We start from the raw sequence: 16,858 nt of genomic DNA on the forward strand, positions 1-16,858 counted from the left end.
TTTGAAGGCTGATACTGGTAGGCTTGACACCTGCTTGTGTGCATCTAGGAAATATTGGCAGTGTTTGGGAGGGCAAAATTTCCCTTCTTTATCCTTTTCCCCTCCACACTTTATAGTGACTTTGAGCATTTCCCTTTAAACTGTGTGCACTATTGGCGGTCTATAGAATGGGGCCTTTGCTCTGCCCATGCTGGTACTTATGTGACATCCATCTTTGTGCTTCATGTCATTTAAATGATAGAGTGCTGGACTGTGGCTCATTGTAATAATGTGGTCTCTGCTCTACCTGCCCTCTAGAGTTTGGGGACATGTTTTGAGCAAACTTGCCTATTATTCTGTTTAGGGAGTGTTAGCAGGAATGCTACAACAGAGGCAGAGATAACATTAAAAAGCACGTGTTGGTCCCAGTACAGCTCTAGATGCCTAATGCTAAGCAAGCTAACAGCCCCATATGGGCATCTTGCTTCCACTCTGCGTAGTGCCTTGCTCACTTTTTCCCTTCCACAAGGAGTTAAGGATGCAGATATTTAATGCCAGAAATAACCACATTCTGCCTTTCAGCAGAGGGCGTTCAAAACAGCAGGCACATTTTCAACAACAGAAGCTAGAAATTGGATATCCAAGTAGGTACTTAACTATATGTCTGTTGTGCTAATTTCATAAAGAATTTAATGCTAGTCCTGAAGTTTGAGGTCAGGCACGACAGCAGGAGAGGCAGCCACATTAAGGGTCAAGGGCCCCAGGAGGCAGCAACTTCTGCCCATTCCCTGAGTCATTTGGGTCAGGCAGTGCTTACCAAGAGTTGAGAAAGCTCATTAAGATGAGGAACTACAGGAGAGATGTTGGCTTTAGAGTAAGGAGAGTTGCAGCATGGGAAAATGGCCCCTGCAGCCCATGTTTTGTGAGATATGGTTTCTTTTTCTTTTCTTTTCTTCTTTTTTTTTTTTTTTTCCCCGAATTAATAAAGTGAGCCTGAGGGAAGAGCCTGAAAAAGATTTTGGCATGATGTTAGTCCTTCCTGGGTTGGGGAAACAAGCCAATAGCCTTACAGGCAGCTGACTCTTTAATCACATATTTAGGATCTGGGAGAAAAATATTCTGAGGTAGCTAAGTGACCTCTAGAACCGAAATCTACTTCAAATGTTACTCAGACATTTAGGAGCCAGGGCACCCTACGAAGCCCATCATCTTAGCCCTTCTAAGGACTCAGAGTTTTAACGGTGTTTCAGTCCCTAAACGTTTTCTTAAATTTCTGGTCCTATGCCATTTTGTAGCTCAGACTTTGGCTTCTGCATGACATTGTCATGTTTGAAAATATTAACCTTGATTTTCTATGCCCAGAGCTCCAGCTGGGCTCAGTTGGTTTCACAGTTATTCAGACCCTTTAACGACCTTTCAAAGTACGTAACTATGGATTTAAGTAGTTGGATGTAGACTTCTCTCTCCAAGCTTAGGTCAAAGTATGAACATAATGAATGAAAACACAATATGTTATTTCTCTGTTCAGCGAACTCTCTTGAAGCACAGATCCAGACTGCGTCCACAGGAAACACTGTGTTCCCTTCTGCAGCTTATTCCTCCATTAATGAGAAAGTCTACCTCAGATTGACAGGGGCTACTCAGTGGTTCACACACCTCTGAAAATGCTTTCAAGGGCTTCAGGAACATGGGCTATGTGATCACCAGAAAAACAGGATAAGTTGGGAACCAAACTGACACGTGTGAATACACGTAACTGTGCTGTAGTTCCTAACCTGGTACCCCTACTACCTGTAATTATTTTTCCTTTACAAATCGTTCTCTCACAAGAAAATGAGAAATTACTGAATGCAGTTAGCCAACTTACCCCAGAGTGAAGTTTGATCCCACAAGAGAAAGTTGGCTGAGATCACACCTAGGAAGTTTGTTCTTGCTCTAGCTTTGGGAGCAGGGTTTTTCTCGAGGCTGTGGGGTGGTGGCAGCAGTTGACTGTTCGTTTAATTTGATGAAAAAATGGCCACATTTTGACTTTTCTCTTTGTTCAGCTGAATTTAAAAGTCTGAAAAATTGCAAAAGTTAATAGCTTTCATATATGTAAATGGGACTTTAAATGGTGATGCTAATATATCCATGTGTGTCACTTCAAAATATGTAAAGGGCCCTGTGTGCAAAAGCCAGCTAAGTTATAGAAAACGTGAAAGGAAAGCCTTTGTAGTCTTTTTAAATCTGGAGTTCAGCAGTTTAAGTTCTGACCTAAAGGAGAAATACAAATCACTCATTCATTGCTTTTGGTTCCTAATTTAAAAATTTTCCTAATTAACAGAAAGTGCTGGAAATTAAATTGCTTTTTTTTTAATTAATAAAAACACTGGGAAAAGTGGAAAATTATGTGAAATCTCTAGTAAGAGACCTTGTTGGAGGGTTTCTTTTCAGCAAAAGTAATGAAGTAATCTGCTAGAGGAATTCTCTGATGAGACAAAAGGAAACTGAAATGACAAAGCATGTAGTGCCACCACAGAAATTTGGAGCACGTTTTTTAAAAAGGGAATTTCTCCGGACTTTTTTTATTACTTCAAAGCCAGTGATCCATTTAATCACAGGAGCAGAAAATCTAATGCATTGGTAGCTGTCTGCTCTTTAGATTTATTTATTTTGCATTTACATTTGAAATTGTTTGAAAGCATGAAACAGAAAATCGCATTGCAAAAGCCATGCCTTCAGTGACTAGAACCCGTAAGAAAATTAGACAAGTTCTGACCACAGCTCCAAACTGCTAACGTGTGTGGCAGAGGAGAGGGGAGAAGGAAGCAGACAGGCAGCTACTGATTCAGACAGAGCACAAAATTCCAGCACAATTAAGAAAGAGCGGGAGTGGTGGCAGAGAAGAAAGCTAACTGCGCTGGGTGCGTTGAGATGGGGCAATATCAGGTTATCATATTGTAGTTAAGCCAGGAGCAGCTGCTGCCAGCAAAACCAAACCTAGCTTGCTCCTTGGCTGAAAACTTAAATATCAACACCCTTTAATTATGCATAAAAAGATATACAAAGCTAGCAGCTTTAAAGTACTGTTATTAATTGCACCAAATGTTAGTGAAAGATTGAATTATTCATAGTTATAGTTCTCAGGGGTTTCTTGATTAAGGAAAATAAGGAGAATTTGATGTGAATATCTCATTTCACATAGCTTTCTCAGTTTGCCTAATCCAAGAAACAGGGATATATTTTACGTGTCAGATCTGCAGAAAATGCATGTATCTGCTAGTTCCTTAGCAACCTTCTGGGATATGCCTGCATCTACTCCCATAAACCCTGCATATCGGAAATCATCTCCTGTGGGTTTCCAGGGATCAGTGGATTTTGCCACACTAATAATACCATTCATGTGCAGTTAGAGTAAATAATTTTATTTACTTACAGGATCATTGCTGTGTTTTGGGGTTTTTTGAAATGTGTTGCTAGGAAAATAATATGTAAGCACATTTCATTGAGAGCCCTCTATGCGAACGAAGAGGGCTGTAAGCTGTACTAGCTATATATATATTTTTAATAACTGGAAACAAATAATGCTCATTTAGAAGTGCAGTTGTACTCGTCATAGCTCTGGTCCTCTTTCCTCTTTTCTTTTTAGCTAGAGGTAGTAGCTAAAATTAGCACAAACTTCTGGAAGGGAAGATTTTAAAAGAACAATATATCTTTATAGTTTGTGCATTTTCCTCTTCAAAAAGAGAAATCTTCACATTTCAGTTATCCTTACAGGATGTGTGCCTTAGATTTATCATTGTGATATAATTTATGAGCAATCTGAATCTTATCAAACAACCCTGTACTTTGCTAAATTGCATATGGTAACAGACAGTAGTCAAGGGATGTCTCAGGTGAGTAGTTTTTACTCGTGAGAGTAGTGGATACTAGCTGGAGCAGGGAGTAAGGGTCCCTTGCTTGAGACAGAGTTTTCAGGACTCGAATCAGGCTCAAAATTTCCACTGCAATCAATCAGGAGTCTGTGGGTCTGATCCAGTAGCTCACGTAGCGCATACAGAAATCTTCACTGAATCCAGCTGAAGGGCTTCTGTTCAGCTGCTCCTGCATCTGCGCTTTATCGGTGCTGTTTTGACACTGAATGCATTCTGGTATTGTTATTTAGTGTACGCGATACACTTTCAGGAACAGGAGCTCCATGGCTGTGGACCTTCTTACTTCTAGTAAAGTTGATGGAGTTAAGCCTATTTGTGGCAAGCAAAAATCTCGTCTCTTAATGCTGATAAACAGTTGGAAAAAATTGTGTCTTTTAAAGTCACTGAAGGCTTTATTGTTGCCTCCATGGAGTTAAATTCACACTAAATATTTTTTGTTTATTAAGGATGAGAAGAAAAACATATTTGTGTTCAATTTTGTCTTACAAGCAAATGGTGAGTCATAGTACTTTAAGTCATATTTGAGTATCTTAAGACCTAGAAAGACTAAATAAAAATCAGATAGGTCAGATGTATAAATACCTGTGTAAATAAATATAGAGATTGTCTAGAGAGAGAGATACAATATATATATTAAGAAGACATATACTTTAAATATATATAATGTATAGAGAGACACAGATATGTGTATCCATTTATATAGTTATACAAAACATTTACACAGAAATACATATAACATCTAATTTTTATGTGATGAGTGCTCTAGTTGTCCTTCCACATGTGTGTGTAATAAGGGTGTAATTGTATTCTCGCTTTCCTTATTGCAAATTAATAGCATGTTTAATAGCATGTAAATATGATCTATAAATACAAATAGCTTTTAAATATGATAAAAATTATAATTTACCTTTCATGTGTTAGTTCCTGTACAAAATAAAGAAAGATTTAGTCCAGGGTTGCCTACTTTCTTAAGCTGATGCTATTTAAAAACTTTTTTGTGGCTAGGATCACAAGACATGTCTGAGAGGAGAGAAAACTCCTGATGTGGTTTTTCCAGCAAAGTTACCATGTCCTTGTATGATGATGCTGGGCTGGGCATGAAGCTGGATCCCCAGGCAACCTAATTATTGTAGCTCCTGATAGCTCCCTTCAACCAGATCTGTAATCCTATTGATCCTATTCTCTACCTGAGCAATTGCTTGATCATCTTTCGTCTAGCAATTGCTTTAGACGATGAATGTTCTTAAAAGAAATTAAGTCACAAATAACTGATATAGATAGGCGTGGGCAGCAAAGGACAAATATGAGGCATGCAAGAGTTTTCATGAACTTTGATATGTTGTTTGATTGTGCTCATGGCGGGGGCTACTGTCCCCCATGGCATCCTTTTCCCCTGCACTGCCGCTGAGGGCTTCTCCGCCAGCTAGGAGTGTCTTTTCATTCACTGCTGTGCCGACTGGCCCCACATCGACTCTTTGGCATGTGTGCACTGTGCAATGATGTGGTGCAGAGGTGTGGGGATTAAACCTGCCCTGAGCTGTTACGTCTATACGGTGCATTGCAGTGTGATGTGGAGATACTGGAGTCCCACCAACAGTATATTGCAGTAGTGTTATTCCATGACCAAGCTGTCCACAGTTCTCCATCAGCTCTGCGATCTCTTTCCTATATTTTCTCTGATACATTTTGTCTTTGTTATTTACACATATTTCTAATTTTTTATCACTTCAGCACATAACTCCATTTTAGTTGTGGCACAATCAGACCGTGATGGGACATGCTAAAAGCCTCAAAAATTTTAAAAAGTCCCAGTTGGAAACAAGGTAAGTAGAACTTTTGAAATACACTTTGGTACTTGTGCCACACACAGAAAATGAGAGCGATTTAAAGTTTTTAGATATAAGAACATATTTTCTTGCTTATAGACTGCCGAGCATGGCTGACTCCTGGCCCGTGACTCTCTCCAGTCCTACTGTAGAACAAATAATAGCAACAATAAAAACAACAGCTTATTACTATGTGTGGATTTACTGATGTTCTGAAATATAATGGGATCAATATACAATTCTTTTCCCAAAGGCAAATTCAGGCCAGCTGTTATTCTACTGTCAATGTCAAAATACCAAATAAAGGAAATAGTGACTGAGACAATTGCTACCAAAACCTGAGCTCCACACCAGTACTCAGAAAAGCGTAAAAGTTAGCCAGAAGTGTGGTTGGCAATCCTAATGCTGTTAAGTAGGCTGTTTGAATTAGAGTTTCTCCTGACTGCATTTTTGCATTTTTTGCAGCGTTGCATTCAGACCAGAAAAGAATCTTATTATGGAATTACTGTTTCTAGCGAGTCACTGGAGCTCATTGCCTCCAAGGATCATGTGGTCTCAGGATAGATACCCTCAGAAGTGGGTTTCAGCTAAGTGGAGGCATCCCATGTGCTCTCTCAGAAGTCAACCGCAGTCTTGTGCTGCTGCGTCAGGGGAATTGATATAGGATTGATTGACCAGCTTTGCTCTGAATAGGGATAATCATTTGCTTCTTAAAGTTCCATCCAGTGCTTTGGCAAGCAGAAAGCCTGCACTAGTGCCAAATCTGTAATTACTTTACTAACAGCGATGACATGTATGCCTGTTCTGCATGATCCTATTTTGTTGCTTCTGTTGTTGGCTATGAACAACTCAGTACTTCAGATAATAGGAATCTCATCCCTGCATCTGTCTCTCAGCAGGGTGAGCTTTAACCTAGGCTTTGAGCAGGTTTTAAAGAGGGAGGGGAAAAATACATCAAAGCAACAAAAAGGAAAAATACACGAACAGGTACTGACTTGGTAGATACTGCAGAAAAAAGAGCAGCATGTGCTGTCTCAAGGATAATAAAGACCACATTGCTGTAGTGGGCTCTGCACATGCAGGGGGACCATTGCAAGGTGGAGGCCATCTTTGCTGTGAAAAGCTGCCACAGTGTCTCAGTACACTCTTAATATATATGGATTGGGCCACATGGCATAGTAATCATCACTCCATAAGTGTCTGGCTTCTGCCATCACGTTCTCCATTCCATTCCATTCCATTCCATTCCATTCCATTCCATTCCATTCCATTCTTCACCATTGGAACAGTTAATAAATAGCTAAAATAACTAAAACTTAACAACAGATTATTCTTTTTTGCTGTCTCATAGGGAGAGAATGGTGTATGCAATATGTAATTTTATTTTAAGAAGCTTTCATTTATTTCTTTTGTGTCCTTATTTTATAAATGTGCATGGAATTAATTCATTGTCTTCAGGCAGAGAATCTACAGGTGAGGACTCCTACCTTTTTTTATGTTTGATGACCATGTTACTGCAATTAACAGAACTCCTTCATAATCCAGTTCAGCTCACTGCTTTGTTCTAATTTCCTGACAGGTTTGATCACTGTTTGTGCATGTGTGTATACATCTATACAGACACACGCATGTATACATAGTGGATCAAGGTAGCAAACATATTCATTATCATGTAGAAAAAGGGCCAGTGACCTGTAGATGCGATGTGTAAGTTATTTAAAATTCACTCTGTGTTTATCTCAAATATTTTCTCACCTGTTTTATTCGGTAGAATACACATTTTTAAATGACCAAGCAGGGAATATATGTCCTTTTTTCTAAAACTTTTTTTCCCTTCTGTGCGGCAGCAGCTGCCTGCCATGTTATTGTTTTTTGTCGCTAGCAGGCTTTTTGGGTGGGCGCCAGTGACTTCGTGTGGGGAGCGGGACGATTTGCATCTGAATGGTGAATGGCAAGGCTGGGCGTGGGTACACTCAGCCACACCAGGTGAGGTAGAACAGCCGCTTCCAGCTCACCTGGAGTAATTAATTCAATAAAAAGTTAATTACAATGAAAGGGAAAAACAAACTTCCATATAACAGATGGCAAATTTTTAGTGTGATGGAAACTAAAAGGATGATTTTTTTTAAATACCATTATGGTGTGCCCTAAATGATATACAAAATTCTCTCCTCTTGGTATATACTTAAGCAATTGCATATGTTGTTTCAGTATACTGGCTCTGCTGTGCTTTTTGATACATATTTCCTCTCATTTCAGATATTTGTGAGTTTTTAATCATAAAACTTTTCATCAACACATAGTTTTCCTGGCAGATTATGTTTGTGGTTTGGTTCCTGGAGGAGCTGCAAGTCCTCTGTGTCCATCAGTCACTCCTCTTCAAGAAACTTTTGAACCTGGGAGTCAGGATGTCAGCCAAATTGCAGGCAGGAGCAGATGCCTTATGAAAACTGAGGCTGGGTAGCAAAGAAGAACCCTGTCAGCTCCCCTACACAGAAAAACCCATGGCAAGTTTAGCCCTTTCCCAAAGCATTTGGCTGGCCCAGCAGCTGAGAAGCAAAGACTGGCCGGCCAGCCGGCATGCAAGTAGGTAGGCGGACACTCTACACAGAGGACAGTCCACATGCATCCTCTGCTCAGCTGATAAAGTTGAGTGAAGATACAGAAAAAGAGAAAGAAAAAGATCCTGAAGATGGGCATGAAACTCTATTCCTTAACAGAGTTAGGCATGCATGTTGATGAGAGGGGTCATAAAAAGTAAGGGGCAGAGCTGGGCTTTTAGCGGGCAGGTGGGTAGTGGAGATAGCCTTGAAAAACTGGGTTTCATTAATTTCAGTGCTTGTGGAATAAACTCTTTCTTCATAAAGAGAAATTGTGGGTACAAAATAGAATTTAATGGTACTAGAATAATGTTAAAAAGATTGCACTCAGGGTTCCTTGCTATTGTGCAAGCTAGCAACATGTTTTCAATGATTAGCTGTTCAAACTTTCAGAAATGCATATGAATGCATGTCTTGGAGGGATCCTGATTTTTAAAAAATATTGAATGTCCGTGTGAGAAAGCTGAGGTATTGACCTCAGTTCCTTCTAAAACAGTGCTTCAGTGCTCAGTATCAACTGTTACAATTGATCCATGATTTAAAGTATTTAAAAATTAGAATATTGAACGGGCTGAATTTTTTTTCCAAAACTTACCTAGTCATTCCTAGTGCATTTTTGCATTACTCTCCTTTCACTGACTTGAGTAGGAGATTAGACTCTTTTGAAAAAGCCTGATGGTATCAGACTAAACAAAAATATGTTATTGAGTGGGCAAAAGAAGAAAGCCATTGCTGCTTTCAGTGACAGGTCCGATCCTACATCAGTTTAATGCTTTCCATTGAGCCAGTGCATACAGGATATTTGATGAAAATTGAAGGTTTCCAGCTGGAAGAACTCTATTCAAAATATTGCCAAAATTTGTATCATTTTCAGGACTGGACACCTGATAGTAGGTTCAGGAAATTCTCATTCTATTGCTGTCAGTAGCCAGTCTTCATGTCCTCTATTGTGTAAGGGAAAAAAAGGAAGGGAGGGGATGATTAATTGTATGAGGTAGCAATTTCCCCACACACTCTCACCCCATCTGCAGGTAATTAAAAGTTGCTAGTGTATTTTAGCACACTGATAGTGAAGACAGACTTCCACCACAGACTTGGGTGGCAGTGTTGGCAGCAGATGGCACATAGGGATCCTTCTTGCCCCTGCCCCACTGTGGCTCCAGACACCTCTGACAGCATGGGGATCCTGTACCAGCTATCAGATGAGATGCAATGTTGTCTAAGAAATAGCAAATGTAGAGACATATTATAGCAAAAACACATGTTGTGGCTTCGCTGCAAACTACATGATAAATGATTTTGACATGAATGTTTTACTGCTACATACAATGAGAAAACTGGTGACATTCCGCTTTCTGCCCTCTCTGATGCAGATCAGTTCTCCACAGAAGATGGCCATCAAGAACACCTCACACAGTGAGGTTTTATGTGCTCCACGGCAGTCTTTCTGTTTGTTACTATCCTGCACTAAATTTAGTGAACATTATTTGTTTTTTCTGCTGGAGCAAATAAATCTGTCAGTATTTTAACAACTTGAGCTTGTTTTATATGCCGCAGTTAACATTCCTCAAGCCTCTGTGTTTGATATTATATTTGGAAGCTCACTTCATAATTATAGGTGGGGCTGTAGGGCTCCTTATTATTTAGGTTACTCAGTGCATGGGATGGGCCTATTCTGGGCCTGAATCAAGGTTGTGTAATGAAGGAGACAGTTGTCTGAGGGACCATTGCTCCATTGTTTGTCTGATAGATCTGAAAGATGTAGGTGCGCAGGGCAGGGGACTGCATGTGGAAGAGATCACTTTCATAGTAAAGGCCCTTAAACATTGCTTGCATCAGTAGGACTCCTCTGCCCTTACCATCAGATTCTCATATGACTTCAGGCAAGTTGTTTTCAGAGATGATTTCTGATTGTGGTATCTTGCTTCTTTTGTCTACCCGAGAGGTTAGAATAAGGTCAGAAGAAATATGTCATGCTTAGAGATGTAAATGGCAGTGCTCTGCACTTGAAAAGATCTATAAAAACCAGTGGCATCTCAGAATGGGCACCCAGAATGGGGTTGTGCTTTAGATCTCTTTCTGTGTCCCATTTCCTCATTTGTAAAACTGAGATAATCAATTGCCATCTCGGGAGGATATTGTGGGGGAAAAAAATGCATTGATACCCATAAAGCACTAGGGTACAATAATGATGAAGGCACAGGAAAGATTGTGAAAAAAATATTTAAAGATCTAGATAGGGTGCCAACTGTAGAGTTGGGGACCACACACTGAGTAATAAGGAGAAAGGGTATTGCAAAGTCACTCATTAAACACGCACCATCCAGTCTGCTCTGGATAAGGTGAAATTTACTTGACAATAATAGTCTTTAATTACTCACATGCTGTTGTAACACATACAAACAGTGTGGCTGAATTAGATCTGCAGAGAAAATCTGAACTTCCTAATTTTTGAATGCTTGATTTTGCAACCCAAGTAATACTATTCTGGCACAGGGAGAGGGAGGGAGGTAGGGCTGTTTGTAATAAAATGTAGATTCTTATAATCATATGCATGGTTTCTAGTCTCTATTTGTTCCCTCTGCAATACTCATAGGATTATATGTGGATGAAACAAGGAGAAAATAGCCTCTTGGTCATCTAAAATACTGTAAAAGGGAATGAAATTATACTCAGATCCTACATTTTTAATATGATAAGAACACATTTTAGAAACACCCCCAGGATCCCTTGAACAGTATCATTAGACATTTGATGTGAGCCATTATATTTATTTTATTATGAATAATCATTTGTGTTACAGAACTACCTTGAGGCACTGACCAAAAGCCAGTCTCTATTCAACAGGGCACCATGCAGGTATACAGCAGAGGACAATCCTTGCTTCAAAGGACCTTTGAACTAAATAATACATATTCTGGGTTGGTAGAAAGGCAGTTGCTCAAATGGCTGTCACAGCCCTGTGCTGTGCGGACAATGGATGACTAATTCAGTGCGTATATCTACACAGCACGGTACAGTGATGTGCAGCCCTGTTGGGCTAACTTGAACTCCAGAACAATCACACTATCAAGGTACTTAGACAGAGTTAATATTATCAGCTTCCTAGATCCAGCTCAGCTGTGTAGGCAAAACTGAGCAGGGGTCATCAGTAGGCAACAGGGATGGGAAAGGGAAAGTAGCAGAGCCAGGATGGACAACCCTAGTGAACCAGGGTTGCTGCTTCTACATCAGCCTATGGGATGTGGAATAGCTTGGAAAGTGTGAAGAAAATGACAGTTGCTACCGGAATGGTGATCTTGGTGTCCTGGAAATCCCACACATCCTGACTCTGCCCTCACTGGTGGCAGCAGCAGCTGTCTGGGTTTCCACGGACTGGGAAAACAGGCTAAATAGGCAGCTGCTGTGCTGGCTACAGCAGCCTGCTGCCTTAGACAGCTATGTGCTTTGCTGTTGCAGCAGGGCCAGGAGGAAGCAGTCCAAGCAGAGAGCTGTTTTTTCATACCTGAGCTGGGTTCTTCAACACTTACTTGCCAAGTAACTCTGCAGAGCAGCATATCATGCCACAGCTGAGGTATCAGCTGTGCCTCAGTATCCCTAGCCCAACTCTTTTCACCTGTATAGCTCAAAGATCTGCTCAGTAAAATCTGCCTTGTGGCCCTCTTTATTCAAAGGGACAGTTCTTGGTTAAGTATTCCCTACAGTGGGGATTTTGCAAGCTGAAGCTGCCTCCCATGGCCCTAAATGAGTTATATAGTCCTTTTTGTTTCTGTTTTGTTTTTATTAAGCTGCTTTAGCCGGCAATCTTATCAGTGTTCATGAAACTTTAACTGTAATGCATTTGTTTCTGCTTAAATGCTTTTTTGCAAAATGCTATTTTATTTCTACTGCTTGAAATTATATTTAACAGTATCCAAGCTAAATTTATGCACACACATTTAAAGAAGGAGCTCTAGATATAATGCATTTTTAACCATGTGAAATATATTAGTAATGGTACTTACAGAAAGAAAAGAAAAATTATTTTGGCTTGCATTAGTTCCATCTTTGCAGTATGCAGATAAGTACCATACCTTTGACAGTGTAACTACATTAGGTTTGCCTCAAAGCTAGCAGTCAGCAAGCCTAGTGCACAACAGCCATAACAGGTGTCTTGCATAAGAGATGCTGTTCCAGCCGGAGCTCCACACACTTTTCAGTGTATCGTCTTCCATGGCTCATAATGGTCCATGTGAAAGTAGGACAGACAGAGCACGATGAGCATCGCACCAACTGTAACACTTGAGGAGTGGGGTATAGTTACCATTAATAGAAGTCATGAGAGGAGAAGGGAATATTAAAACAGGGACTTGACCTTGCCCTGCTCCCTGTCCAGGATTATCTGAGTCAAGGAGAGTGTGCTCATTTGTTTTCTGCATTTTTTTTTTCCCTCTTAGCATGTATTTTCTGTGTTAGAATGGAAGCAGCTAAAGGCAGAAATGCGTCTAAAAGTGGCTGAGAAAAATGTTAAGGAAACAAATACTTCTTAGAGTGTCATAACAGTAATGGTAATGAGAAAGGATGTGGTAACCTCTCACAGAAGACTATTATTAAATGTAAACCAACCAGCAATCAGGTGTGGGGCTGGCAGACTTCTTTGCTTAGCTAAAAATAAGCATGCTGTTGTTTTTAGTTTTTCCAACCAGACTCAAACAGTTTGGTAGCACAGATGATAGATAGAAAAATGAAGCACTGTGCTGGCAAAATGGACGATGTTCCGCATGGCACTTGTGCACTGGCTGCCAGGCTGGTTGTCTGCCCATGGAGGACCCAGCCAAGCAGAGTACCTTCCCAGCTGCTGTGGGGAGCATGCACAGCCCTGTATCCCACTAGCACGTGCAGCCCCCCCTGGGTCTCACTGTTCAGGAGAGACCGGGGAAGGCTGGAGTGACAGCAGAGGGGTTTGGGGGTTGTGGATCAGGAGAGAGGCCTGGGGGCCATTGCCTGCTTCGCTGGGGGCCTCAGGCACATTGCTTTAGACCTGACCAAAGTCTGAGCTGTCTGCTCATACAGTCTCTAAATACCATGGGTGCTTTACTTTATCTTAACTGTCTCCAGATGTTGACAGATCACTCTTTGCTTGATGCTAGAAATGCCTCAGCCTTCCTGGAAAGCCCATACCTAACCCCACCAGGAAGTCAGGAATTATATATTTGCTAGTGAAGTCCTCCCAGGGGCCAGCCCAGTAGCTGTCTGTGAAACCAGTACAGGATGTGGTCCTGTGAGCAGCTGAGAACCGTCCTTCCCCAGCCAGTGCCCTGGGATGTTGTCTTTGGCCCAAGGGTCCTCAAGCATGTTTCTGTGCTTGACAGGAGGGAGGTGAGTCCCCTTCCTCTCCTGTGCCTGCCAGCATCACCATCGCTTTCCTGGCTCCGGCTCCCAGGAGCAGGGTTTGTGAGCTCGCATCCCCTCGGACAGCAGGAGGAAACGAGGCAAGGTCTCCTGCATCCTGGATGAGTGGTTTGCCGACTGCATGAATGCGTAAAGCTTCCATGATGACAACTGTGTTGTAAAAAGGAAAACTTGAACCATGCTGTTTCTGAGCGAGGTGTGAGCTGTGCGCACTCAGCAGAAAGAGCTATGTGCTGGGGGACGGGAACTGGAGGAGATGGGACGCTGCTGTGGAGAGCCAGAGGAGAAGAAGAGATTTAACTCCCACTTCTGTCCCCAGCACTTCTTGCTGGGCTGAGTCTTTCGAGCACAGACATCTCACCTTCTGCATGCTCTTGTTTTCGGTGCCATTCTGGGGCACCTGAAATGAAGGAAAAGCTGGAAGGACAGTTTACACTGTCTAATTGCAGGCATCTCACTTAGCTCGGAATTGCACCTTGGTGAGATACCTGTTAGATATCTGAACCTGCCTAAGGAAACTCTCTCCAGAGTACTGCCAAGCATCATGCAGGGAGCTCAGGTGACTCACAAGGACTTGTCCCTGGGTCCAGGTTTCTACATGTGAGCTGCTGCTGGACCACACCTTTGGGCATCTTAGTTCTTTTGTTGGATCTAATGCTTAATTTACCCATTTCAGTTCACAGTTTATACAATGTGGGTAACTCTGTGTGTGTGTGTGTGTGTGTGTGTCCCTGTCCCAGGGGAGTCTTAGGAGAGTAAGTACAATTAGGGTTGTGAGGCACATGGGTCCTGTGGAAAGAGGAGGCTGAGCGCAGAGATACCACAGACAGACACACACATTTCTGGCCTTTTCTCTTAGAAAATACTACTTCCACCTAACATCAGACAATATAGTTCGCCAAGCAGATACTTTCCCCCTGAGAAAATGTAAAGCTATAAAAATAGCCCTCAAAAATATAAGGTCCAGATTGAGCCAAAATGCTTGCCAGTGACAGACAGGAGCAACTTTGCATGCCTGAGTAGAGTGAGTTGGGATCCAGACCTTACTTTGAAAGATTTCTTGTATGGGACAGTGGTTTTAAAATCCACTGAGTCCAGTCTGTCACTGTTTCAAAGAGAAGAAGCTGGATTCCAGCACATTTTATCAATAAAAGATCATCTGTAGTCAGCAGTATGATTTTTTTTATTGCTTTACGTCATCTCTGGGGAAAGTATTTACCTCAAGAACTATTTTGCCAGATGATGAGTAGTACTTATACTTATTTTGGTTGTGTCCAAGCCGTAACTTTGCCTCATTTGCATCTACCGACTAAATGGTTTAATTAATTTTGCATTGTGCTTACTGACTAGTTTTAATTAGCAGTTAAATCAGTTCAGTTAACGAAAAAATGTAGGTGTTTACATGAATGCAAATCATGATGGGTTCTCAGGGCTTGATTCGAAAAACAGTTCCACACCATTGGTGCTGAATTTCTGCAGGCTTTATCCAGGAATTGCGTGCTTCTCCTCCCCCAACAACAAAGTGTAGGGCTTTATGATTCCTTAACTGGCCCAGGCTTTCTTTTTCTCTTTCCTTCCTTGCTGATGTGGAGAATGAGGAATGGAGGCAGATCAAGTAGGGCTTCAATGCTTCGTTCTTAGGGCATGCACTCAATACTCCTGCAAGAAAGGACAGGAGTGTCTTTGGCTTAGTGTGTGCAACTGTGTCTCCCTCCAGTGTCTGATTCCAGACATTATTACAGCTTGCGCTATTTTTACCCGCTTATTTTTCTGTTGGCTAGGTGTTTGCTTACATCTGGCCAGGGTGGAAGTAATGAAAATGGATTTTATGAGAAGCAACTTCTGCATTCCACTGTCAGCCAGACTCTGGTAATATAGGCACAATACTATGAACATGATATACATGCTTATTTCCGTTGTCATTGGTCTTGTGTACGTTGAATGGAATTTATCTTGGAGAAGCCCTCCTTCTGGTGATGTTAGGACAGATGCCAATGGCTACTTTATTGACTTCTTTTGAATGAGAGGTGCAGAACAAATCAAGAGTGCTATGATCTTACCTCCACACAAAATTCATGCACAAATTGAAAGAAAATCTCCTGATCATTGGTACAAAAGCTTTCATCTGCCTGTGCTTAAACATCTATGTTTGCCTGGTCTCCTGTGTGTCATTATGTTGAGCTCTTCCCCACAGGGAGTAATAAAGTCTCTGTGCTGCATCCAGTCTTAAAGGCAAGTTACAATAGACAAGGATAAATTTGTCCTGAGACTACAGTTACCTTACTCAGCTTTCCCAATAACCTTACCCAAAAGGGAAGATCAGAGACAAGAAGATAATTGGTGAGATCATCAAGAAATGACTTCATAAGCCCAGGCCTTTCATTTGAAGGAAGCTGGCAACCTGCCCTCCTAGAAGAAGGTGTTATTCCACTAGTAACTACAGATCAAAGTCAACAGGGGTAATTATTTGAGGAGTTAAGCAGGTAATCAGTTTGGGAAACAAAAAAGAAAACAAAAAAACCACCCCTCAGTTCTTGGAGCCTGAAGAAAAATTAGCTGGAATGCATGCTGTCTGTAGTTTTGTTCTAAAATTAAATTTAATTTCATAAATGTAATTTCATAAGCTATTCATCAGATGTCTCGTTGAGGAACCCTGTGCCAAGCACATGTGACACAACTCTCCTCCCAAGCCTCGGAAGGGGAATAACTCTTCCATGTTGTTCCCTGTGCTTTACCTATCCCATGGAAATGGAGCCCAGTCCCATCCTCATTCATGTGCACTCTGCCTGCAAATCCCAAAACAACAAGATTAAATGTTTTTTGTTATGTTTTCAGTCTCCAGTGCCACCCATATGACACTATTTTGTAGTGCTTACGCTCACAAAAGCCATGAAGAGAAAATGAGGTCATAAAAAGGTAACCTGTTTCTCTGCAATTTTGAGAAAACACACCCATAAACCCGACAATGTAGCTATGTTTGGGATGCAGGTGAGTGCTCGACTAGCCAGTGGGCTCCCCTTCTGATATGTCCTCGCCATGCTAACTGCTTCTTCTTTTAATGCCATCCTGTTACGTGTTCCCCTACATCAGGCATTTACATTAATCAACAGGTGTCATAAGGCAGCAACGCCTACCCAGTGCAGAACCT

Source organism: Platalea leucorodia (assembly GCF_965183815.1).
Source record: "Platalea leucorodia genome assembly, chromosome: 1".
In the NCBI taxonomy this organism is placed as follows: domain Eukaryota; kingdom Metazoa; phylum Chordata; class Aves; order Pelecaniformes; family Threskiornithidae; genus Platalea; species Platalea leucorodia.